The sequence below is a fragment of the Mauremys reevesii genome, linkage group 9, assembly GCF_016161935.1.
Source record: "Mauremys reevesii isolate NIE-2019 linkage group 9, ASM1616193v1, whole genome shotgun sequence".
NCBI lineage: Eukaryota > Metazoa > Chordata > Testudines > Geoemydidae > Mauremys > Mauremys reevesii.
In genome coordinates this window covers 77290543-77316504 of record NC_052631.1, presented here as the reverse complement: position 1 = coordinate 77316504, position 25962 = coordinate 77290543, and the positions used below count along the sequence as shown (strand labels likewise).

The window sequence follows — 25962 nt, the reverse complement described above, 5'->3', positions numbered from 1 at the left end:
TTTACCACCATTACCTCTTGAGGGATTCACTCAAATTATTCATACTGTAGATGGAATAGTCTAAAGTAACATTTGAACAGTTTTAATGATTCTACCTGTATACCAATATTTTAAACTGGAAATGGCCTTTTTGTAACTTGTTTGCCTCCAAACTATCTCACATGCTGCATCTGGGGAAGTTATCTTCCAAAATTCTTTATCCTTTGTACAGCACATGAATAATGCTTTCTTTCCAACACCCTCATTGTTCAGTGTGAAGTTGGGTAAGGATGGGTTATTTACCTTGTAGTAACAAGTTCTTTCAAATGTGTTGTCTCTATGTGTCATGCACTTGAGGTTGCTCATGTGCTCCATGCACCCAGGACAGGAGATTTTTCTCTAAGAGTATCTATTTGGTCCATGCATGCACCTCTACTTTCCTTGTGTTCTGCACTGAGGTGATAAAGGCAGATGCTGGACCGCTGCCATTTTACTTTCTTCTCTATTACCAGTCCCCAGTAGGGGGAACAGGCAGTGGGGCAGGCAGGCAGGCAGGGCACCACATATAGGGACAACAGGTCTTGAAGAACTCAAGCTACTACAAAGTGAGTAACCCCTCCTTCTCGAAGTGATTGCCAGCTATGTGAAGTGCACTTCTGGTGAGTCACAAACAGCGTCTCTTTAAAGGAGATGAGTGCCTGGAGTCCTCTGACACAACAGATTGCAGAACTGCCTAGTCTAAAGAAGTTTCAGAAGCAGCCGTTTGTACCAGTGCATAGTGTCTAGAAAAGGTGTGACTGGAACTCCAACTTTTTGCTCCTCAGACATCAGTAATGGGGACATCTCAAAGGGAAACTACCAATGCTACCTGAGCTCTCATTGAGTGTGTTCTCACACTACCTTCAAAGGGGACATAGTTCATCTTGTAACATTCAGCGTGTGTGTAGTCCCACCAAGCTCAATGGGAATATTCAGGTTCTTAAAGGCAGGTATGTGCTTTAGTATTTTGATGAATCAGGGCCTAATATTGGCTCTTGGGGGTTAAACCTGTTCTCACACATGCAGGTTTGTGTTTCACATATTTCTGTCTGTATCTCAGTAGTTGAACTAAGGGACTTGTGCACCTTTCAAAGGGTAATTTATGTGTAATTCCCAATAAGGCTAATGAGAGCTGGTTACATGACTGCATCAGAAAGAGAATTGCTACAAAAATGTCATAGCTCTGAATTAGAAACACAAATGGCGTACAATGTATTATACAGTTCAAGTGCATATAAACCCCCAGATTCACAGAAATAATTGCTATTTATTCCCTACTTCTAACCCTACTTTTGATCAAAAGCATGAAGGTGGTTTTCAGTAGATTTTTTTTTCTTTTTAAAACCATTATGAGAATAATAGTTTTTCCTTGTGTCATAAGTGTTTCTGATCAGTCAGCTGACTGGGCTAATTAAGGCACCCTTGCTTTTTGACAAGTTATGCTGCAGAATTGACAAGTTATCAAGAAGGTGGAACCTACTGAAGAGCCAAAATTTCAGCTGACACATGAGTCACATACTACTGAATTTCCATTACACCTGCAAATAACTGTTAGTTGATTGTGTTAGAAAAAGTAAAACAAAGCAAAAAGAAACAACCACCAGGTTTTCTCAAACTGTGGGTTGGGACCCTAAAGTGGGTCACAACCTCATTTTAATGGGGTCGCTAAGGCTGGTGTTGGCCCTGGGCCTCAGCAAGTCCAAGCACAAACTCCACCACCCAGGGCTAAGGTTACATGCCCCCGACTCAGGGCAGAAGCCCTCGGGCTTCAGCTTTGCCCCCTGCCCCTCACCCAGGGTGGCGGGGCTCAGGTGCTGGGGCTTGGGCGGGCCTGGTCTTCAGTCCCCCCTCCTGGGGTCATGCAGTAATTTTTGTTGACAGAAGGGGGTCACAATGCAATGAAATTTGAGAATAACTGAACTACACCATTCGGAAAGGCTTTAGAAACCTAAGACATCACTGAGGATCGTTTTCTGGCAAACTTAATGAGGGCTCGTTCCTACAAAGTGTTGAGTCCTTTTGCACCAATGCAGGAAAGCACTTAAGTGCTTTGCTGGATGGGGCCAAAATCTTTTTCATCTTGCACAATCAAGCCCTCAATGTACAATTGTTTTATTCTGGCAAAATAATAGGAGTACAGTGTATAAGTCAATATATTTGCCAAAGTAAAGCAAACTCGTTTTCACCTCTTACTGATACGACCATGGTGAGTAATAATTCATATAATGGAGTTCGTCTTTGCTGTTCCCTTGTCCTCCTTCCCCACCCTACTCCCATTAGTTGTCAGTTTAGTCATCTGTTGTGTCTTGTCTAAATTCTAGACTGAATTTCTGGGCAAGGGATTATCTTTGTGTGATTTGTTTGTTCAGCCACCGCGGTACAAAGAGGGCTCTGATGCCTGACTGGGGTCCTTAGGTGATACTGCAATAGAAGCAATAAACAGTAATAATGATAATATGGCATTAAAATTCAAATACAAGCCTGGGAGGGAAAGGAAAATCTAAATTAGTGTTTCCACAGTGTACTTACGCCAATATGGCTAACTTCATTGAGCTCACTGGAGTTAGTCCAGGGATGACTCAGTATTCCCTTGAGCACAGTACTACAGCACATTTTTCCTTCAGTCTATAGAGGACAAGGTGTCTCAGAACAGTGGGAAATCTTACTTATTATACACTATGTGCCACAAGGCTTAGAAAAAGGTGAGGCCAAGCACCATGACAGGACACCATGGCTCATGGAAGCCTAGGAGCAGCATGCTCCACACTCTCCCTATGCTCCTTTAAAAAAGACCAGTGCACACTGTACTGTAGTTCCTTTGCTGAACAGGTCACGTGAACCAGTGGCGTGGGCCTGACCACTCCAGCCCAACAACTTGACAATGCCTTTGGCGGAGGGCCATTAGGTCAATTAACAGAACCTCTCCTGGTTCTCTCTAATAAAAATTCTTGATTGTCTAGAATAAGAGAAAAGAAATGAGTGGGGTAGAGTTAGTGTAAGTGAAAATCAGGTCCGATGAGACTATGGGGAAGATTTTTAAGGCACACATGGCAGTTACATGCCTAACTCCTGTTTATTTCAATAACAGCTGGTGGCTGAATGCCATTTGTGCCTTTGAACATCTCCTGCTAAGTGTGTTGCAGCCATAATATCTGATATTATTCTAGGCAGGTAAGAGTTTTATTTTGTATAAACTTCCAAACAATTATTTCACAACGGATGATAGAACACAGCAATATTTTGAGGCAATGGATCTTCAGAACAAAAACCACTTTTCAGTATAGACATGCGCTATGGCTTAAAAAAAATCTGCTTTAAAGGTGTTATACTTTAATGGATAATTTTTTAGAATATATTTGATGTGTATAATAATTGCCACTTGGAAAGTTGGAAGATTTGTTATGCGTTTGTTCTGGACCCAGGTGATTGGTTCTGCCGAAAAATCAAACGTCTGTCAATCAGTCTCAGGGACAGGTAGTTCAATGAAAAATTAAAGAGGCATAAAGAGAGTAAAGATTGAAGAATACATTAGATTTCTTCAGACAAATTATAGGAAAAAATAGAGAAAGGGTATTTTAAAAGCAACTCAAAATGAAACTGAAAAAATATAAATATACCCATTAAAATAGAATGAACACTAAGAAATTCAGAATAATACACTTTTCAGCTTACAATGCAGGCTTCTCAAAAAGGCTGTTAAAAGCCAATCGGCATAAAAAATGCCTGAAATATGTGCTCTAAATGAAAAAGCACACTTGTTGAAATAATAGTGCATCAGATGGTGAGGTTTATAACTAGATGATTATATATAGTAATAAAATAGTATGCTAAGCCCCAGAAATTTAACATGAAATTTGATTCCCCTATACAACTTTATTAAAGTGGGTAAAAATCTACATCTCCATAATATATATTCAAAATTATCATTCACCAAAACTACTTAGACCTGTCTAGAGAGGCAGCGATAACGATACATTAGAAAATCATATATTTAAATAGATCCTTCGTCCCAAATAGCTCATAAATAGGAAATAAGTCACTAGGATTATTAATTATTAGCTGAAAATGCAGAACATAGATATGGTAGCACTTGTCAGGAGTGAGAAGATTAAATCTCATTGGAAAGTAATGTTAAGGTCTGACTGATGGGTAGAAAGCCATCCAAATGAACTGGAGGGAGGGATGGATTCTTGTCTAAAGTGCTTAGCCTCAACAATTGTGCTCAGAGTTCAAAAGAAGTGTGTAAGATCCCTGCACTTCTCAACCATTACTTATCATTTAATGGTTAAAAAATTAAAACCCAAAACAACTACTGAGTTCAGCCCAATGCTGTTGTAATAAAACATCAGGAGCTTGATTCACATTTGCACTGAGGCCCCTTTACACCATTCTGGCCATGCCATGAGGAGAGCAGAAATGTAACTGACACCCCACTTCAAGCCTCCTTTACATTAAGGGCTAGTCTACACTTACCAGCCGGGTTGACGTGGTGAGTTCGACTTCTCGGAGTTCGAACTATCGCGTCTAATCTGGACGCGATTGTTCGAACTCCGGAAGCGCCGCGGTCGACTCCGGTACTCCACCACTGCAAACGGCGGTGGCGGAGTCGACCTTGGAGCCGCGGACTTCGATTCCGCGGCGTCTGGACGGGTGAGTAGTTCAAACTAGGGTACTTCGAATTCAGCTACGCTATTCACGTAGCTGAACTTGCGTACCCTAGTTCAACCCCCGCCCTTAGTGTAGACCTGCCCTAAGAGGTATACAGTGGCCTTGGCGTATAAAAAAATCAGGCCCAAATCTATTCTGTAGGGCGGATACTGTTCAGAATATTTCCCCATCAAAACAAGAGAATGTCTGGGCCCAAATTCTCACCTCAGTGAGGATAGAAACAATACAGCAGTCAGGACTCAAGGAAGGACAACAAAGGTAACACTTGATACAAGGCGTGAAATCTTGGCTTCATTGACGTCAATGGGACTTTTACATTAACTTCAACCGGGCTACAATTTCACCTCGGTATTACCAAATATTATTTAGAGTACAAAGATACAGTAAAGGAAGCCAGGGGTCTGCTCCGAAGAATTTATACTGTAAGGATTAAACCCTGCAGAACACTGGGGTTTGGCTCTAAATCATAAGGAGGAGAGGCTGAGGAAGTCACGTTTGTTTAGCCTAAGAAAAATATTTAACAGAGGAGAAGGGACAAGGAGAAGATAACGCTCCATAAATATTTAAAAGGAAACAGTATAGCCCATCACACCTAGTACCTAGGGATTTGGACTAAAATGAAGCTGCCCTTTCCAACATTGTCACCTCAGATTCTGTAAATATTTGGGGTACTCAGTAAGTAACCAGTAGAGGCTGTTTGGAAAAAAAACATATTTACTTTCAAAAAGTAAATAACTTTAAACACTTTCATTTTGTTTTAAAAAGTAAAACAATGAAGAATTTGTTTCTTATTTAGCTGTTGGTGTAAAGGTATCTGAAATTCTAAATAAGATGTATAAATTGCAAGCCTCATCAACCTTTTCATGATCCAGTCAAATTGGTGCTAGCGCTCTGGAGATCTATGACTTAGCTTTCTTTACACAGAAAGGGAAGTGAAAGAATATTGCCCACGCAGATCCAGAATGCAATTCAGGCTAGTGGCTAGTAAGGAGATGGAGAAAAGTCAGCCACCTCGTATTGATTTAGTGGATCATTGTGATTCTGCACAGAGGGTGCAGTGATGGTACAAATGTTATGCTTATAAGAATCAGATGCTGCATTTATTGGAGATACAAGAATTAGCATATGCATTTAATCTCTCTCTCTCTCTCACACACACACACACACACACACACACACACACAGAGTCCCACCAGTCGATGTTATAGTTATCAATCCAGTGTCCGGATCAATCTAGTGGCTAGCTAGGTTGCTCACGGGTAGGGAGGAGCTGGGTTCTGTCAGTTGCGACACAGTGTTCTGGGGAAGTCTTGGCAGGATGAACCCAAAGTTTCATGGCAAAACACCCTGTCTATAGAGTGATCTTCCTTCATTGGGACCAATGAGTTTTGCACCATCATGCTGTAATCAATCACCGTTTGACAAATGATTGTTTTCTTAAATTGTTCTTCTCATCCTTTATCTTGTTCTTTCATCAGTCTCTCAGGGACTTACCCCATTCTGGTTTTGATCACAGCTATCTTGTCCTGATTGATAGGTGTCTGCCTCATCTTTCAGAGTCGTCAATCTGCCCTCCTCCGACATCTCAATAGGGGTGTGTTGCAATCTTCTGGCGCCTTTACGTCTATCCTTGGTTCCTCCCTAGAACATCTGGTCTGATGATGGCCTTCACACTTATCTTCTAACACACGCATTCCTCATTCACACGCAAAACAGGATTGATTTACACAGAACATTTGAACAGGAACATCAAATTGCAATGCAGGAGAAAATTCTTTTACTTATTTCAAAATGCTAATTTTAAACTTACAAAACAAAGTGGTGACCCTAAAGGTCTGTTACTGCCTTGAAATCAGCTTTAGACACAAGATTCTGGCTGATGCATCTTTACCAATGGCACACTAGGCCATTCCTTTCTGCTTTCAGAAAGGGTGGCTGGCAGAATATGGTAAAATCATCCACCAATACATGCTACATTATTATTCTTTATTCTTCATTCTAAATTATACAAAATACAAACAAAATCCTATTACTACACAAGCAGGGTCTGACATTCACATTGTCATACTACAGTTATGTAGTAAAGAGAGCAGGCCTCAGTCTGAGCTTGCATAAACTAGTTTTATTACCGAGAAACTCTACAGTCCCCAATGGAGTGCCCATTTTAAGGAAGTACCAGTAAGAATTACTTTTAGGACTTGAAACATGACATAATTGTGATGTATTAACTACTGAGATGTGTGCTTGGTGCATGTACTGTACTTTCTTTCCTAAAACCCTTGGAAAAGGGCAGAGGCATGTTGACAAGCCCTGGAATAGCACTCCCCCTTTGCTGTGGGAAGCCAGCGACTTCAATTACACATTTGTCTTCCTGTTGGTTGTAGAGTTCTTTAAAGCACATCTTCTCCTTTGTCTATTCCAAAAGACATATCTTTGTGCAAACATGACTGTGTCTGACTTTTCAATCAGAGAAACTCCAAAGGAAACATATATTCTTTCCAAATGTTGTGCAAAGTGTGACAGAGTCAGGCCAGATGGCTATTGGAGAGTGTTAGAAGGCAGATATATTAGTCCCAGATTAAGTAGATCCCTTTTCTCTAGGTAATGTAACGGGGAAGTTCCAGAACAAGCAGGAGCTTGCTGGAACCAATTAAGGCAGGCAGACTAATTAGGACACCTGGAGCCAATTAAGAAGAAACTGCTAGAATCAATTAGGACAGACTGGCTAATCAGGGCACCTGAGTTAAAAAGAACCTCACTTCAGTTTGTAGTGTGCATGCGAGAAGCTGGGAGCAAGAGGCACTAGGAGCTGAGTGAGAAGACATATTGCTGGAGGACTAAGGAGTACAAGCGTTATCAGACACTAGGAGAAAGGTCCTCTGGTGAGGACAAAGAAGGTGTTGGGAGGAGGCCATGGGGAAGTAGCCCAGGGAGTTGTAGCTGTTGCGCAGCGGTACCAGGAGGCACTCTAGACAGCTGCAGTCCACAGGGCCCTGGGCTGGAACCTGGAGTAGAGGGCGGGCCCGGGTTCCCCCCAAACTTCCCAACTTCTGATCAGACACAGGAGGAATTGACCTGGACTGTGGCTTCTACAAGAGGCGAAGGTCTCTGGACTGTTTCCTGACCCACATGGTGAATCTGTGAGGCGAGCAAATCCGCCAATAAGTGCAGGACCCACCAAGGTAGAGGAGGAACTTTGTCACAAAAGGTTAACAGATTATCTTTCCTTCTCTATATGTAGGATTCCAAGCATGGAGACAAACTGAAAAATAGTTCCAAAAGATGCAGATGTGATTCCATGTAATGAAATGCAGAGGCTCAGTCAACACTGTATAAAAAAGGAAACATTTCCTAGTAATGAGATTATATTTACTGCTCTTTATATAGGGAGTCTTTAACAAAAATTTGGTTATCACCTATACGTTCTTGAAAGAAAAATCTTTGGAATTACTTGGAACCAATGGATCACCAATAAAGAGATCCTTGGGGGAAAAATGGCCTACAGTCTAGGCAGACCATGCTGGATGTTCGCAGGCTTCGCTGGTTGGGACATATAAAGTGCATGCTTCAAGATCAGCTGTGGATGGCTATGCTCTATGGCCATCTTAAGAACTATCCATGACACAGAGGGAGGCCAAAGCTCTGATACAGCGACAAGGCCTCAAGAAATTCAGCATTCTCACTGACAACTGGGAAAATCCTGCCCACAATTGTTCAGATTGGAGAAGCCGGATTAAGACTGGTGCAGTCACGGTGGTCCATGGAGAGCCATCATAGAGCCCAGGCTGAGGCCTGCAGGTGAGCCAGGAAACAGAGTATGTTTCAACTTCCATCTGGTGAGTGGACCTGTAGCCATTGTGGGAAGGTTTGCTGCTCATGTATCAGGCTCTTTTCCCATATCATTGCTAAGTACTACCGATGGACCAACTTTGTTGCATCTCCTTTCATTTGTCAAGATGTTGGATGGCCATATAATATAACTGAATGGGCACATGTAAAGAGATAGCTGCTCACTGCTAGCATACCTCCTTGCATTTATTTTGGGGAATGTAGCTCTTGCTGTGTCAGGCATCCCTTTGTTACTCCCTCACTCTGCAATAGCTTTTCTTCTGGTATCTTGGCCCTTTAGTCAAGTCATCATTTAGTCCACCCATTCCGGGGTTACAAAGTTCAACAGGACAACTGCCCAAATGCTGTTGCCAGATGGTGTTCAACCCTTTTTCAGGCTCTCTGCCACTACACCAGTGGCTGGCATGGGAACCTGGGCCCGCCCACTACACTGGGTTCCTGCCCAGAGATGCTACAACCAGCAATCCAGGTCTGCTCAATTCCAATTCCTGGTGCTGTTTTCCTGGGCCACTTTCTATGTAGCCTCTCGGTATTCTCTTGTGTGCTTCTAGGTTTACATTGGGAGTCTACTCTACTCCCTATGGCTACTTCATCCCTCCTAGCCATTTGCCAGACTCCTTACTCCACGACAGGCTCAGAAAGCTGATTGCCCATGTGCGTCCTCCTTGTCCCTGGTGACCCCCCTCATCCCAGGGAGTGACTGCAGACTCCTTCCCCTGCAGTTGCCTCCCTACTCTCTCTTCCTGGTTTTATCATCTTCTCCCAACTTTTTCCCCAGCTGGGCTTCATCAGCCATTAGGCCCTATCAAGTCCTGGCTTCCCTGCAGATGCAGTATATAAGGTTAATTGGCCCTTTCTGACCCACATTAACCCACTCAGGGCTTGTGTGGGGTGGACGGCCCATATCTGCACATTGCCAATCTAACAAATAATCTTGAGTCTATGCTACCAAAAGAACCAGTATATGCATGTGTGAGCATAAGGAACCAAACTACCAGCCATAAATTTCCAATTAATCTGTAAATAGCATCCATGCCAAAGAAATTTCTTCTCTAGCTCAGCGTTAAATGAAGTTTGAAGATCCAAAATAGTTTCCATGCCCATTTAATGCAATTTTAAGTATTTAATTTTAAATGCAAAAACTTCTTTTTTGTAGAACCACAAAATATTGCACACATGGTTTTAGGTAGTTAAAATAGCATGATCTTTAACTGAACACTTAGACTCTACAAAGGCAGATGGCTAGAAGAATAGATGGAAGTACTTCTATAGCTACCACAAGTCACCTTTCAAATAAAATTCTGTAGTGTGTCAAGGTAATATATACTCAGTGGGTGAAATCCTGTCTCACTGAAGTCAATGGTAAAACTCCCATTGACATCAGTGAGGCCAGGATTTCACCCAATGTCTTTTTCACAGATTTAGCCATTTAAAATTATGTTCTCTCTCTCTATGCTTTTATATTATTTTTCTTTAAAAATAATACATTGTTAAGATAAAGAAAGCTGAAGGATTGAACGTGACACATATATTCCATTCATTGTACTCTTTTCTGCTCCAGCTTTGGGAAGCAAAATTGGTTAATATGCTACTTGAATAAAAAAATCCAGGTGCATAAAAAATATGAGTTTTATACTGAACACAAATTCCTAAAATGGCCCCATATATAATAGCTTTACTCATAGTATGGGGTATATCAGAACTTACCTAGAACAGAAGAAAACTCATAATACCAGCACCATAGGCACTACTTGAAGAATTGTTCAAAAGCCATGACAATTTTCTTGAAGAGTCGTAAATAAATGCTTATAATAATAGAGTATTGCTGTAGAAAATGCATGTTCACATTGTAAGAGCTTGAATGATGAATAAGTATTTGAATTACAATGTCTTCTGCAAAACACTATGCAAGATTACTTAAGTACCTGGGGAAATCATGTCATGACAGTTCAGGTTAATAGGCTATTAGTGTTGACTGAAAAGGATGAATGAATCCTTATTAAATTCACATATTATTCAAAATGCTTTTTGTGATGTTTAAACCTGGCATGGAGGAAAGCAAAGTACACAGAGGTGTATGCTCAGCTTGTACTCAAATCATATGTAAGTAAAATACTCATATTATATACAAATCTAATAATTTTTTTATCATAGATGTGATCATTCAAATGACCTTATTAGTGACAGACACATCATTGTTGAGATTAGGAGTCTGTATTCTACAGCAATAGCATTTACCAAGTTAATAGTTCTTCCCAGGTGAAGACACTGCCATGCGCAGTCACTTAGGGCCGGACTCTCTTCTGGCCATCACTGAGCAGCTGACAATTCCTACCACAGGGGGATCATTCAGCTGGTGAAAGCCAGTTCCTGCTCCAGCTGCTCCATCACACCACTCACCAATGAACAGGACATATGGGGCTTACAGGACGCATGCCAGGGATTGAATGCAGCACAGCTTTGCTTTGCCAATTCTCAGTTGGCATATGGTCTCATATAGACCATACACAGCAAGCCCATAGGCTGCATTGGGGGCTGATACTGGAACAGCTGTGACTTCAGAATCAGAGAGCTGTAATGGCTCCCTGATAGCATCCTGATCAGATCTCAGTGCAGGATGGAATCTAGCCCTTATTTTTTGGAAGGTTTATGGATGAAAGTAATCCATAACATGACTTCAGTGAAGTCAGAATGGATGATATGGCCCCCCGACTTTGTAACTGGGCTAGAGAGGGCTGCCTTGTAGTAATTATTATATGGAGATTTGAGTTCAGCCTCTGGGAGAGGACACTTTTTACAACACATGTAAGCAACTCCCTCAGGTTGACCCAGGTTTGGACGCTGGAGAGATGAATGCAGTCTTCTTTGGCTGGAAGGAGAAAAGGAGAGACATGGGAGAGATTCAGAGCAGCAACCAGCTAGTGGACAGTTACAAATCTCTTACAATCTCACAGAAAGGGAGTTAAAAAGTAAACTTTTCAGGGCAGAGACCATTTCTGTAAATCACCCAGCACACTTGCTGTAAAGGCGACTGATCATCTTAGCAATAAGAGGATTTAATTCTGGTTGGGGGTACATGGAGTGCAGCATATATACTGTAACGTGCATTGAAGTGAATTATCCGTAACAGGGACACACTGTTCCCCCATGTAGGGTAAACAGAAGAAAGTAGCTTCTGTGTATCCAGACATTTAATCCTCTTCTTCACTTACAGCATCAGCTCAGGTGTGATTTCTTTGAAATTTACAATACAGGAGACAAATGGGTAAATATTTTCCCAAACATTTTCTTTGTATGAAACAATTTCTAAGATGCTGCTCCATGGAACTAGCAATTAACATCTGAAAAAAATCCCAATTAAACTGCACAATGAAATTATGGGGCATTTATGAATAAAATCATAGAGGAAACGATGGATAAATGAGGAGTCTACAGTCTCAGCGGGATCAAGCAACTTCCTTTATGTGCAGCACAACTGCCTCAGACAGCAGCTATCTGCTTTGAGTCACATGTCATTAAGAACCAGGATAGTTTAAAAAAAAAAAGGCAAGCCACAGACATGCTGACTGAAATTATTACAGAGTTAGATAACAAATTTGTCATGCCAGGAAGATGAAGCATGAGCCAATTTGCTAAGCAAACCTTCAACTCCCCGTATCAGAGGGGGAGCCGTGTTAGTCTGGTTCTGTAGAAGCAGCAAAGCATCCTGTGGCACCTTATAGACTAACAGACATTTTGCAGCATGAGCTTTCGTGGGTGAATACCCACTTTGACTTCTGTGGGACCTGACAGAGTTCAACACCTCAGAGAGGCATTCATCTTGTCTCATGCTCTAGGCCTATATAAAGAACACTCTGGTCCCTTAGTTTGGTTTCTCATCTAGTTTGAGGCTGCAGAAGTACATCAAGAGTTAAACAATGCAAAATTAATGGGACAGATTTGGGCTTAAGGGCAGAAAGCAGTCAAGAATCAAAGGCTTTCAAATGCCCTCAATGACCACACAGAATCCATGCTCTAGTCTTACCATGGGAGAAGAGGGGAAAACTTTCTGGAGACCTGTGATCTTCTTTATCACATCAGTCAACAAGACATTAAACAGAGATTTTGAGGACTTCAGGAAATCATCATTCTGTTGCACAATAAATCTGAGTCCAAAGGCGTCCACCTGGAAAGTAAAATGTCAATGATGGATGGGAGATGGGACACCTCTGACCCAATATTTACTGGACTTCTGAAAGAGGATAAAGTGATGAGAAAAGAGCTAGATGGATGACAAGGCAGAATGTCAGGTTTCTGGATAATTCTTGAGAATTTATTATCTAGAAATGTGGAAGAATGTCAAAATGGGTTGTTGGAATGTTTGACATGAATAAAATAACATTTACTCATCTCAAGCAGGGAACAGGTTTGGTAATATCAATTGCTTTACCTGCTCATTTGAAGCTGCAATATGGTGGAATGACATTGGAGTTGATGCTTGTCTTGAGTTACATGGATTTAAATTAGCATCTACTCCACTGAAATCAACTGAGTTATACCAGGATAAAATTAATATGAGGACTTGGCAGAATTCCATTTTCAATTTTTTATAATTTCAGCAGATAATATCAATGTTTATTTTAAGCAATTGTATCTTTTTTTATCCATTTAAATTTTCACAATTGTGGAAAATTATATGGGGGGAGTCAGACAATGACTATTTAATGACAGTATATGTTGAGATTCACAGAGTTAAAGCTTTATAACCATTAAAACACAAATTGTCAACATCATATGTCAAAAACACAAAGTAAATATACTTAAATCAAACTCTAATAAGTCCTCAAGCAGCATGTTTTTTTTACTCTGCCTATCTGTAAGTTTATTATTATAGATGGACATTTTTTGGGCAGTTTGTGTGTGCATGGTGAAATCGACCTTTACTGACCGACTGACCTTTACTGATAAAAATCTAATCCTTCTAAGCCTACATATGCATTTGATTCTCCAAAAGAGGCAAAACTTTTTATTTAATCAAAAAAATGCACAAATCAGCTCAAAGGAGCTCCAAACTCTCAACTAATAGATTGTGTCATATGGTCTACACAGCCCAGCTACCTGTCTTAGATATTTATATGGGTGTAGAGGCAAGCGACTCATTTCCTTGGGTGCAGTGTGGGTTGGCCCGGCTCCTCCTCACTAGGTTCAGTGTTGCATAGCTCAGGTTGCTTCATCTCCAAGGGCAGGGAAGTGAATGTGGTGGTGCAAGCTGGCCAATCTGGGGCTTTCATACTGCATTAGGAATGGGAATGGAGCTTCAGCTCCAGATCTAACCAGGTGGACAATCCACAGAAGGGGACTGGGAAGGAAGGTGGTGGTTCAATTTGTGAAACCAGAGGGGCCTTTAGGAAGAAGCAGATGGCTGAGGAGGACCAATACTTCAGGTAGAAGGAGCTGGCCTCTTTGAGGAAATACCATGAGGATGAGATAGATCATCACAATGAAGAAATAGATGGTCACCAGAAAGAAAATGAGTGTCATAAGAACAAGATCCAGAAACTTAAAAATGATGATGATTAAATTGCTGCTCTGCTGTTGGTTTGTTTTCATATAAAGCCAGTGATGGTTTCAGTGTAATCAGTGCATTCAGGACTGTATGCTTTAGCCAAAAGGATCCAGATTTGTTCTGTTATTGTGTGAACTATGAAAGAATCAATAAACTATTTGGATATTTATATGGCCCCCACTACTGAGCGCCTCACAAACAGTAATGCACTTATCCTCACAACACCACTGTGAGATATGGCAGTTCTATTATTCTCAGTTTACTGGTGGGGAACTGATGCAATGACTAAGGGTCTTGCCAAGCTCAGACAGAAAGTTTGTAGCAGACTCAGAAATTAATCTGGGTATCTGAGTGTCTCCTTTGATTCGGTTTGCCCTGCTCAGCTCTGCTTAATATAGATTCTGTGTCTTTTCTTCCCATTATGCCATCCAGGTGCACGTACTAAGCCTCAAATGCTCTTCCCCCCTCACCCCATCCCTGAAGTATTTTATATCCCAAGGACTTAGTCCAGTAATAGGAAATCTCTATACATATTGCATATGGGGATCATAGGGGGCTGTTTCAGTGGTAGGAGAATTGCTTCAAGCAGATAGTTATATATAGTCTGCAAAGCACTTTTTATGATGGAAGATAATACATAAGAGTGTCATTATCATTAATATTTTGGACTAAGAGCTTATGTGGCTAACTCTTCTTAGGCACCAACTTTTCTTTTCAATCAAAGCTCTCTAAAAACTCTGGCAGCACAACTTCTTCAGGCACCTAACACACTCATTCAGAGAGCTGCATTCAGAAAGCTAAATTAAAAGAAAAACACTTTAAAATGTTAAAATAATTTTTTTAAATGATTGAAACACTTTTCTAGAGGATTCCTAGGACAAGAGCAGCAGGGATGAAGATGGAGAACTCTTTTTCTTCTGAGGTTCCCAAAGGAAGGAAACGCATGGAATTTGCACTATTTTAGTAATTCTGCTCCAATTCCTTAGTCTCTTCTACAATATTTACAGTTATGTCTTCACACTCCATCCTGACCACAGATGACTCATTCCACTATATCAGCACTTGTCACCTGCCATCCCCTATTAAACCTCTTCTACATTCTTCATGTTTATCACACACATACCAAAGTGAAAGAACAACTCCGTGCTAACTGCACTTCCACCAGGTGACATAATCTCCAAAAGATTCTGATTTTCAAATTTATTTCTGGATAATGAGACACAGCCATCCTTTGGCTGGAATAGATGATATCACCGCTGAGTGTGAGAGTTGAATGGAGCAACATGTTGGCTAGCAGGTTACCGTATTATTTATTTGTATTAGAGTAGCACACAGAGGCTCCAGTAGAATTCAGGACACCACTGTGCTTGGTGCTTCACAAATATATAGTAAGAGACAGTCTTTGCCTTGAGAAGTTTACAGTCTAAAGAGACAAGACAGGCAAAAAGTGGGAGGGGAAAGAGAGGCACAGAGAGTGAAAAAACTTCTCCAAGATCACATAGCAGATCTGTGCAGCGCTCGGAAAAGAATGTAGGTCTCTTGATTGGCGCACACCACCTTTCACGAGCATCAACTACCCTGATATTTCAGAGAGTAGAAATACTTTACTTATACACTGTATGATTCATAGAGTTTAAGGGACCATTAGATCATCTAGTCTGACCTCCTGTATATCACAGAACATAAAATTATACCCAGTTATCCCTCCATTTAGCCAAATAACTTGTGCTTGACAAAAGCATATCTTGTGATTGGCTACAGCGTATCTTCCAGAAAGGCATCCACTCTTGAAGATTCCAAGCAATGGAAAATCCACCAGTTCCTTTGGTAGTTTGTTCCAATGGTTAATCACCCTCCCTGTTAGAAACATGTGACTTATTTTTAATTTGAATTTGTCTGGCTTCAGCTTCCAGTCATTGGTTCTTGTTATGCCTTTTTCCGGTAGATTAAACAGCCCATTAGTATCCAAAAAAAATTCCCCCATGGTTGTGTTTATACACTGCAAACAAATCACCTCTTGGTCTTCTTTTTGATAAGCTAAAGAAATCGAGCCCTTTATGTCTCTCACTGTAAGGCATTTGAGGAGTGGACTTTTGTGAAAGATGGGTTTCTTAATACACCGTAGAGGTTTTTTAGACTTGTTTTGGTTCTGCTAGACTCGACTCATGAAATGGTCCAGTATTATTATTAAACATTTTCACTGGGGCAGCACCAAGGTCAACCAGGCTAGGCACTATACATGCTGGCACTATACAAACTATACAGGCTAGGCACTATACAACCTATACAGGCTAGGCACTATACAGGCTAGGCACTATACAACCATCATGCTGGCACTATACAAACATATACTAAATGACAGTCCCTGACTCATACACTGTCTAAATATCTCCCTAAAGCATATAAAGCATCAGTTCTCAAGCTGTGGTCCACAGAGCTCTTGCTGTTGGTTTATATAGAGCCAGCTGGTCACACAATGCTGCCTCCTCCTTTGTCTTCCAGCTGCTAAATTGCATTAAAAGACAGGTAGAGACATATAAAATGCTTTTCTGTTATTCAACTTCCATTTAAGCAAATGCTGTAGTTGTCCCAGGGATATTACTTGATCATGCATGGGGAGGGAGGTTGAGCATGAGACAATCTCTGTTGAGATATGGTCCATGCTATGAAACAGTTTGAAAATCGGGCGGTATATTTTCTAAGATACTCCCTCCATGATTATCAGCAGAGGTGCTCAAGCTGGGTTAAAGAAGCTAAAATAGGGAAAGAATAAGTTAAAAGTACTTAGACAAGTTAGATGACTTCAAGTCACCAGGGCCTAATGAAATACATCCTACAATCTAAACAGGAGGCAGTTGCTGGTAGGGTGCTCTCTGGGAAGAATGCCTCTTGGCTATGGAATTCACTTAATCTCTGGGCATGGCTACACTTGCAGATGTAGAGTGCTTTGAGTTAAACCAGCCTTCATAGAGCGCAGTAGGGAAAGCGTTGCAATCTGTCCACAATTACAGCTGCAAGCACACTGACGTGGCCACATTAGCAGCTCTTGCAATGGCCACAGAGAACAATGCATTGTGGTAGCTATCCCAGCATGCAAGTGGCTGCAATGTGCTTTTCAAATGATGGGGGTGGGTGAAGTGCGACAGGGAGTGTGTTCTGTGTATGTGGGGGGAGAGAAAGTGAGTTTTTGTGGGGCTGAGAGCATGTCAGCATGCTGTCTTGTAAGTTCAGACAGCAACAAACCCCCCTCCCACCCCGCCTCTCTCTCTCACACAGCATTCCACAGTAATAGTTGCTTTGTCTCGGAGCAGATAAGCATGCCGGATGTCAGAAACAGAGTTTTCAAAGGGCATATTGGCATGCCTGCAGTGATTCCAAAACAATGACAAGAGTGGCCACTTGACTTAAGGGGATTATGGGATGTTTCTGGAGGCTGATCAGAGCGCAGTAATGCAACACCTCATTCACACTGATGCCCAGGCATTTCAGCCAATGCACACCAAGTGTTAACCTTCTTGCTGAGGTGGAGAACCAGGAGCACTCTAGCCCTGGAGTCGGAGTGCTCTACGTGCCTTGCCAGTGTGGATGGGTAGTGAGCTAGGGCGCCCGGGGCTGCTTTAATGCTCTCTAACTCGCAAGTGTAGCCAAGCCCTCTGTCTCCCAGAGACCAGATTTGTTAACCTCCTAGACTCATTTCAAGTTCTACCTTTTTCCTTCAGTCATTTGGGGAGGGCATCAGGTGAGGGCCTTATGATTGTTTGTTGGTGAGTAATTTAATATAATTTATAACAACAGATTATAGATTTTTATAATAATTCATAATATAAATTTCACAATATAAGGGCAGATCTGCTCTGTATAAGTGACTTGCTATTACTATTTATTAGTAGTATTGCAGTGAAGCATAGGACCTCCAGTCATGGACCAGAACTCCATTATTCTAGGCATTGTACAAACACAGAACAAAATGACTGTCCCTGTCCCAAAAAGTTTATATGAAGTCTTAAAATTCACAGCAGGAAACATAGAAAAGTGCACAGAGCTTGTAGGCTTTTTGACAGGACTTGGATACTCCCCAAAGTGCTGAAAGGGATACCCAATTCCTATATGCTGCATGCATATAGTTAGCTATATACATTTAAATAAATAAATAAATAAATAAATACTGTTAAGTTTAATCATAAATATGTAAAACTAAACTTAAGCTGTCCTAATAGCTGATCAAAGTACTTTTCATGATGCACGTAGAAGCAATTGGACTCCTAATTTAATGAATTCCAGTGAAAATGAGATAGGATCAGAAGCTAAAATAGGGAAAGAATAAGTTAAAAGTACTTAGACAAGTTAGATGACTTCAAGTCACCAGGGCCTAATGAAATACATCCTACAATACTCAAGGACCTGACTGAGGAGTTATCTGAGCCATTAGCGATTATCTTTGAAAAGTCATGGAAGATGGGTGAAATTCCAGAGGACTAGAAAAGGGAAAATATAGGGCCAATCTATGAAAAGAAGAATAAGGACAACCTGGGGAATTACAGATCAGTCAACTTGACTTCAGTATCCAGAAAAATGAAGCATCCAATGAAGTGGGCTGTAGCCCACGAAAGCTTATGCTCAAATAAATTTGTTAGTCTCTAAGGTGCCACAAGTACTCCTGTTCTTTTTGCAGATACAGACTAACACGGCTGCTACTCTGAAACCAGAAAGATAATGGAGCAAATAATTCAGCAATCAATTTGCAAGCACCTAGAAAATAAGGTGATAAGTAACTGTCAGCATGGATTTAACAAAAACAAATCATGTCAAACCAACCTAATAGCTTTCTTTGACAGGGTAACAAGCCTTGTGGATAGGAGGGACGTGGTAGATGTATGGCTTTTGATACTGTCTTGTATGAAGAACAAGAGTACTTGTGGCACCTTAGAGAATGTTATGATTCCTGATGTCAGATTTGTGTCCATTTATTCTTTTGCGTAGAGACTGTCCAGTTTGGCCAATGTACATGGCAGAGGGGCATTGCTGGCACATGATGGCATATATCACATTGGTGTGGCTAATGTGATTAGCCCTATGATGGTGTCACTTTAATAGATATGTGGACAGAGTTGGCATCGGGCTTTGTTGCAAAGAAAGGTTCCTGGGTTAGTGTTTTTGTTGTGTGGTGTGTGGTTGCTAGTGAGTATTTGCTTCAGGTTGGGAGGCTGTCTTTTCTTTGTTGGGATTGGAGCAAATGTGGTTGTATTTTAGAGCTTGGCTGTAGACAATGGATTATGTGGTGTTCAACTTTCCATCCCACCATCAACCTCAGCCTGGACCAATCCACACAAGTGGTCCATTTCCTGGAAACTACTGTGCTAATAAGCAATGGTTACATAAACACCACCCTATACCAGAAACCTACTGACCGCTATACTTACCTACATGCCTCCAGCTTCCATCTAGGACACACCACACAATCCATTGTCTACAGCCAAGCTCGAAGATACAACCGCATTTGCTCCAATCCCTCAGACAGAGACAAACACCTACGAGATCTCTATCAAGCATTCTTAAAAGTACAATACCCACCTGCTGATGTGGAAAAACAGATTGACAGAGCCAGAAGAGTATCCAGACGTAACCTACTACAGGACAGGCCCAACAAAGAAAATAACAGAACGCCACTAGCCATCACCTTCAGTCCCCAACTAAAACCTCTCCAGTGCATCATCAAAGATCTACAACCTATCTTGAAAGACGATCCCTCAGACTCACAGATCTTGGGAGACAGACCAGTCTTCGCTTACAGACAGCCCCCAAACCTGAAGCAAATACTCACCAGCAACCACACACCACACAACAAAAACACTAACCCAGGAACCTATCCTTGCAACAAAGCCCGATGCCAACTCTGTCCACATATTTATTCAAATGACACTATCATAGGACCTAATTACATTAGCCATGCCATCAGGGGCTCGTTCACCTTCACATCTACCAATGTGATATATGCCATCATGTGCCAGCAATGCCCCTCTGCCATGTACATTGGCCAGACTGGACAGTCTCTACGCAAAAGACTAAATGGACACAAATCTGACATCAGGAATCATAACATTCAAAAACCAGTAGGAGAACGCTTCAGCCTCTCTGGTCACTCAGTAACAGACTTAAAGGTGGCAATTTTGCAACATAAAAGCTTCAAAAACAGACTCCAACGAGAAACTGCTGAACTGGAATTAATTTGAAAACTAGATACCATTAACCTGGGCTTGAATAGAGACTGGGAGTGGCTGGGTCATTACACAAATTGAATCTATTTCCCATGTTAAGTATCCTCACACCTTCTTGTCAACTGTCTGAAATGGACTATCTTGATTATCACTACAAAAGTATTTTTTCTCCTGCTGATAATAGCTCATCTTAATTAATTAGCCTCTTAGAGTTGGTATGGCAACTTCCACCTTTTCATGTACTCTGTATGTGTATATATATCTTCTTACTATATGTTCCATTCTATGCATCTGATAAAGAGGGCTGTAGCCCACAAAAGCTTATGGTCAAATAAATTTGTTAGTCTCTAAGGTGCCACAAGTACTCCTGTTCTTTTTGCGGGTACAGACTAACATGGCTGCTACTCTGAAACCTGTCTTGTATGACCTTCTCATAAACAAACTAGGGAAATACAACCTAGATGGAGCTACTATAAGGTGGTGCATAATTAGTTGGAAAACCATTTCCAGAGCGTTATAAGTGGTTCACAATCAAGCCAGAAAGGCATACTAAGTGGGGTCCTGCAGGTGATCAGTTCTGGGTCCATTCTGTTCTGTTCAATATCTTCATCAAAGATTTAGATAATGGCATACAGAGTACACTTATAAAGTCTGCAGATGATATCAAGCTGAGAGGGATTGCAAGTGCTTTGGGGGACAGGATTAAAACTGAGAATGATTTGGACAAACTGGAGAAATGGTCTGAAGTAAACAAGATGAAATTCAATAGAGACAAATGCAAAGTACTCCGTTAAGGAAGGAACAATCAGTTGCACACGTAAAAAATGGAAAACAACTGCCTAGGGAGGAGTATTGCAAAAAGCATGCCAATAAGCACAAGAGCAAAGCATGACTGCTTTGGGGTGTTTACAGAATACAGAGACATCTATGGCTTAACTATGAGTTTCCCTATGTATATCACACAAATCATTAAAAGGAAAAATATTTTAAAATGTGCATATAAAATATCACTTTGTCCCATTTTTAGTGCATGTGAAATTCTATTTGAGATTTATTATTTACAGGAGAAAAATACTTTAGATTTTTCATGCATCTGGTATAATTGAATTATGGAAATTAAGACATAGGATGCAACTGGTAAGACATTAGTGTAACAAACCAAACAGCTAAAACAATTGTGATTGGGGAGTCTTTTTAAAGTTTTCCTTACAGTATTTGTCCATGAGTTGCTGCTAACTCTGCTAAGTATTGAATCCAAAGCTGATCTGAGTTTCTAGTCATTAGTGGAGGTCAGTTATTTTTGCCAGAAGTCCTTTGTTTTTCTAAAATTGGGACCAGATTTCAGTCACTGCATCTCTCTAAACACTGCAAAGCCACATCATGCCTGGGCAGCTTACAGCAGAGAGTTTGCAATGGTTCTATTGTCGCTTTGATGTGTTCAGGTATAGGGCTATAAATAGAAGCAGCAAGCATTAGTAATCTTAATTGAATAGATGTGGCAGCCTGTGATGTCACTTCTGTTTACTCAGGTCTGACTCTACCAGATATATTATTAAAAATGTAAAGAGACTAATGTGTCCTCCCAACAAACCCCTTCGATTCAGACACTAGTGTTCTTACAAAAATGACTTTTCACAGTCGAGATATCAGCTTATGCCAGGTGCATGCTGAAGAAATGTAGTGTGAACAAACAGACAGACACTGAGTGAGTTTGCACCTGAGGAATGATTTTTTTGGCCCCACCCCACCTGCACTGGGAAAGCAAATATGGGTCAACACCTTTCAAAAAAGAAGGCAGCCTTTGCCAAAGCTGTTGGAGCTGGGGAAGTTAAAAGAGTGCTATGTGCTGACATTTGTATGACCATTATGCCTTGTGTTGGGTTTGCAGAGGAGTTAGAGAAAAATAGATTTTGCAGCATACATATCAGTTTAGTTTTTACTGAAAACTGTAGTGCACATTTTAACCTAATATGGGGCAAATGTGAATTATATAACAACAGAAATGAACTGAGTCTTGTTCCATTAGGGTAACAAAAGAACTGCATCCCTCTGTGACTCTAAGAGCACCCCAATGCCAGGTGGCATACTGTTGCCAGGATATTTACCCAAAAGGTGGCATATGATCTATTACTGGGAAAACTAATACTCACAGATCATTAATACTCTTCTGTGATGCATGTATGGTTAACCTGCAAAGAACTTTACAGATGTGTTGGAAATATGACTAAAATGTGCTTAAACCAGGCATGTCAGGGGGAGATGATAGAGATTTTCTCCAGACAAAGGAAAGAGGCCAACACCTCAGACCAGGTGTGGTCAAATTCAATGGGATATTCATTTGTATTGGAGGTTGCAGGAAGACATCATTCGCATTGTAAAAATCATTAGTGGGGGAGTAACCAGTATGGAGTCTACATCCAGCAGGGGCAATACATTTTATCTGGGGATACATTTCAGAAGAATACAATTCAAAGGTTTACTAGTCAGCCACACTAGAAGAAAAACTGATGAGAAAACTTCTTTGAACCAAGGACTCTAGTTTGTTAAATAAGATGTGAGTCTTAGAAGCATATTCTTACTTTTGCTTGTTTGTAACCATTTCTATTCTTATTCCTTAGATGTGGTATCTCTTACACATATGTTCCTTTTGTTAAAAGTAAAACAAGTTTTTATTACCATAAACCAGCTTGGGGCTTGGAATGAAATAGAATTTATTGACTCCAGTGGACTGTCTCCTTAAAGGAGCAGTGAACCATCATAATAAGGTTTTGTGAATGTTACAGTAAGAAGGAACTATGCACTGTAGAAAGATGTCTCTGAACTCAAGGACTGGGGTTCACTGATTGCCAGTCCAAACCTTGCCTAGCAGGTAGCAGAGTCCTGAAGAGTTTGTTGGCAAGGCAGATAAACTGGTGCATCAGAGAGCTGACACATAGCTTAGCAGCAGCAAAGCTCCCACAGTAACCCACAATTCTGGGAACCCCAGCAGTTTGTCACACTGTCTCTGCACTTGTCCTTGCCAGCTTGGATGATAACTGTCTCAGGTTCAGGACTTCTGCCTGCTTGTTCTAGTGCTCACAATAGTTAATAAGGAAGCAAATATTAGGATCACCAGTTGCCACTCTAAATTGTCAAAGTATTTTTTTGGCTTGAAATACAGGGTACTTCTCAAGGAGAAGATAAGGAATTCTGGAAAATGTATGAACCTGTGTGAATGAGTGTCCCCATGAAAAGGGAATATTGCTTCTAGTAGCTGGTGGGTAACAAAGCCAAGGCCATAGCAGAGGGAAGATAGAACTGCACATGAATCAAACATGGCACAAAACAGTTTCAAAGGGACCGGATTAATTTAATATGATTTTTAAAATGAAAGACAGATACACCAGACTCCTGTCACCTTAATAGATACTGCCTCTTTCTACACATATTTCCTGGATTACACAAAGATGTAACTGGCACAAATACAGAAAGCATTCATCTAAGTTTCACACTGTCATTAGTGACCTCCTTCCTCCTACTCTCTTTTCTTTTTCTTCCTCCACCCACTGAGCCCAAAAGAAGAAGCCTTCTCCCCTCAATCTCTCCTTTTATGTGGTTCTAAACACCTGGTAGCAATTGCTCACTGAATATAATTAGCCCTTAATTAGTATCAGTTCTTTTGTCACCTACACATCCTTGGAACTTCTAGCTTGCTCAGATAGCATGCTCCAAACCCCACTTCTCCTTCCCATTTCCTATCCCCCCACAACTCTAGAGAGTAGGGAAACAGACTTTGTCTTTGCCTGCCAGCTGCTGAGACTGTGTTTGATTTAGCATCAGAGAAGCACTGACAGAAAATTCATTTCTTGCAATGGTCTATAGTGTTTTCATGACAGTTGTACTTTCTTATTTGGGACAGTTAGGCCTGGATCCACAAAGGAACTTAGGCATTGCAATGCTGAGCATTACAACACTGAACTTTTGGGCACTTTGAAAATCACTGGAATCCACAAAGCCTGAGCTAAGCTCCTCTGCTCTCTATACAATGAATATAACAGGCACCTACGGGCTTGTTCACGTGAATATTTAGTTTGCAGCAAGCTAGGATGTGAATCTACCCTGCTGCACACTAGCTCTCCATGTGGACCCTGCTGATGTGCATTAACATTTCATTAATGGGCTTTCATCTATTCTGTTTCAAAAAGAACTAGCTCGAAGTGCATTAATGAACCATTATTGCATGTCAGCAGGGTCCACACGGAGCCTGCAGTAGTCTAGAGTCATAGAGTTTAATGCCACGAGGGGCCACCAGATCATCTAGTCTGACTCCCTGTCTATCCCAGGCCTCTACCGCCCTCTAGAACCTGCACACTAAACCCAGCAACCAAAATGAGAGCAAATTATTACAGCCCACAGGAGACTAGACTACAGCCAGAGAACAGGAGGGACTGAGATGTGCTAGTGCAGGGATAGGCAACCTATGGCACACGTGCCAAAGGCGGCACGTGAGCTGATTTTCAGTGGCACTCACACTGCCCGGGTCCTGGCCACCGGTCCGGGGGGCTCTGCATTTTAATTTAATTTTAAATGAAGCTTCTTAAATATTTTAAAAACCTTATTTACTTTACAGACAACAATAGTTTAGTTATATATTATAGACTATATATTATAATATATATAACTATATATTATAGTTTAGTTATATATTATAGAAAGAGACCTTCTAAAAATGTTAAAATGTATTACTGGCTCGCGAAACCTTAAATCAGAGTGAATAAATGAAGACTCGGCACACCACTTCTGAAAGGTTGCTGACCTATATGTGTATGAGGCTTCCTATACAATGCAGGGGGAGAGATAAGTACCCGAGAATGGGATTCAGAAAAGCCAGCATGCTAGGTGGGAAACTGCCTAAACTAGCCAATAATAGAGCCAATAAGAGGGGTGTGTCCTAATCCCTGTCCCTCTCACAAAATTAGTGCCTAGCTCTACCTGGGATCCTCAGTCAGGAAGCCTCTCCTGGAGTCAGGCACCGAAACCATTTCTTGCAAGAATGGCAGCAACACATGCTGAATTCTACATAAAATAGCCCAGGGTAGGAGGCACCACCCCTAATCCTCCTTATAACTTCTAGTGAGTGGTTAGTGACCTCACCCAGGATGTGTGAGACCCTGGTTCAGTTTCCTACTTTGCCGAGACAGGATTAAAGATGGGTTTCCTAACTCTCAAGTGAGTGCCCCTGATTATAGAGACATTGTTATCTCTCTGGCCCAATGCATATTAAACTACTTATACTCAGAAGAACAGCTTCAACAGGAGCAATTGAGAGGCCCACATCAGACTCTCCCAGACCCTAATTGTTAGGGCACTGTAATGGGATGTTCACCTCACACTACCCTAGTAAGGGTTAATGAGGCTGAGAAGGGGCCAGTTAAGTAGACAAGCCACACTTGAGGGGAATTAGGTGTCCTAAGTAACCCAGGAATGATGATGGAGCCCATCTGAGAAGGAACAGATGGGGATGGTATAAAGCCAGGAAATTGGTAGTAGAGAAGGGTTGCAGCAAAGGAGCCTGTAGTTGTTCTTTGGATGTTAAAGGGGGAAAAGGACAGAAATCCATGGGGAGAGTAGAAACCTCAGGGAATCTAGGCTCTGAAGGAAGAGTGGTGGAATGAAAGCCTGAGAGAG

At 41.2% G+C, this 25962-nt stretch overlaps 1 long non-coding RNA gene across 1 annotated transcript; it reads right to left on the bottom strand.

The window, feature by feature from the left end:
* Nucleotides 1–11293: 11293 nt before the first annotated feature.
* On the bottom strand, nt 11294–25354 carry LOC120371290. Its single transcript, XR_005584255.1, has 3 exons — nt 25267–25354; nt 12560–12700; nt 11294–11404 (listed from the first exon to the last, which is right to left on the bottom strand). It is a non-coding gene; the product is annotated as an uncharacterized LOC120371290 (long non-coding RNA).
* Between the last annotated feature and the right edge of the window lie 608 nt (nt 25355–25962).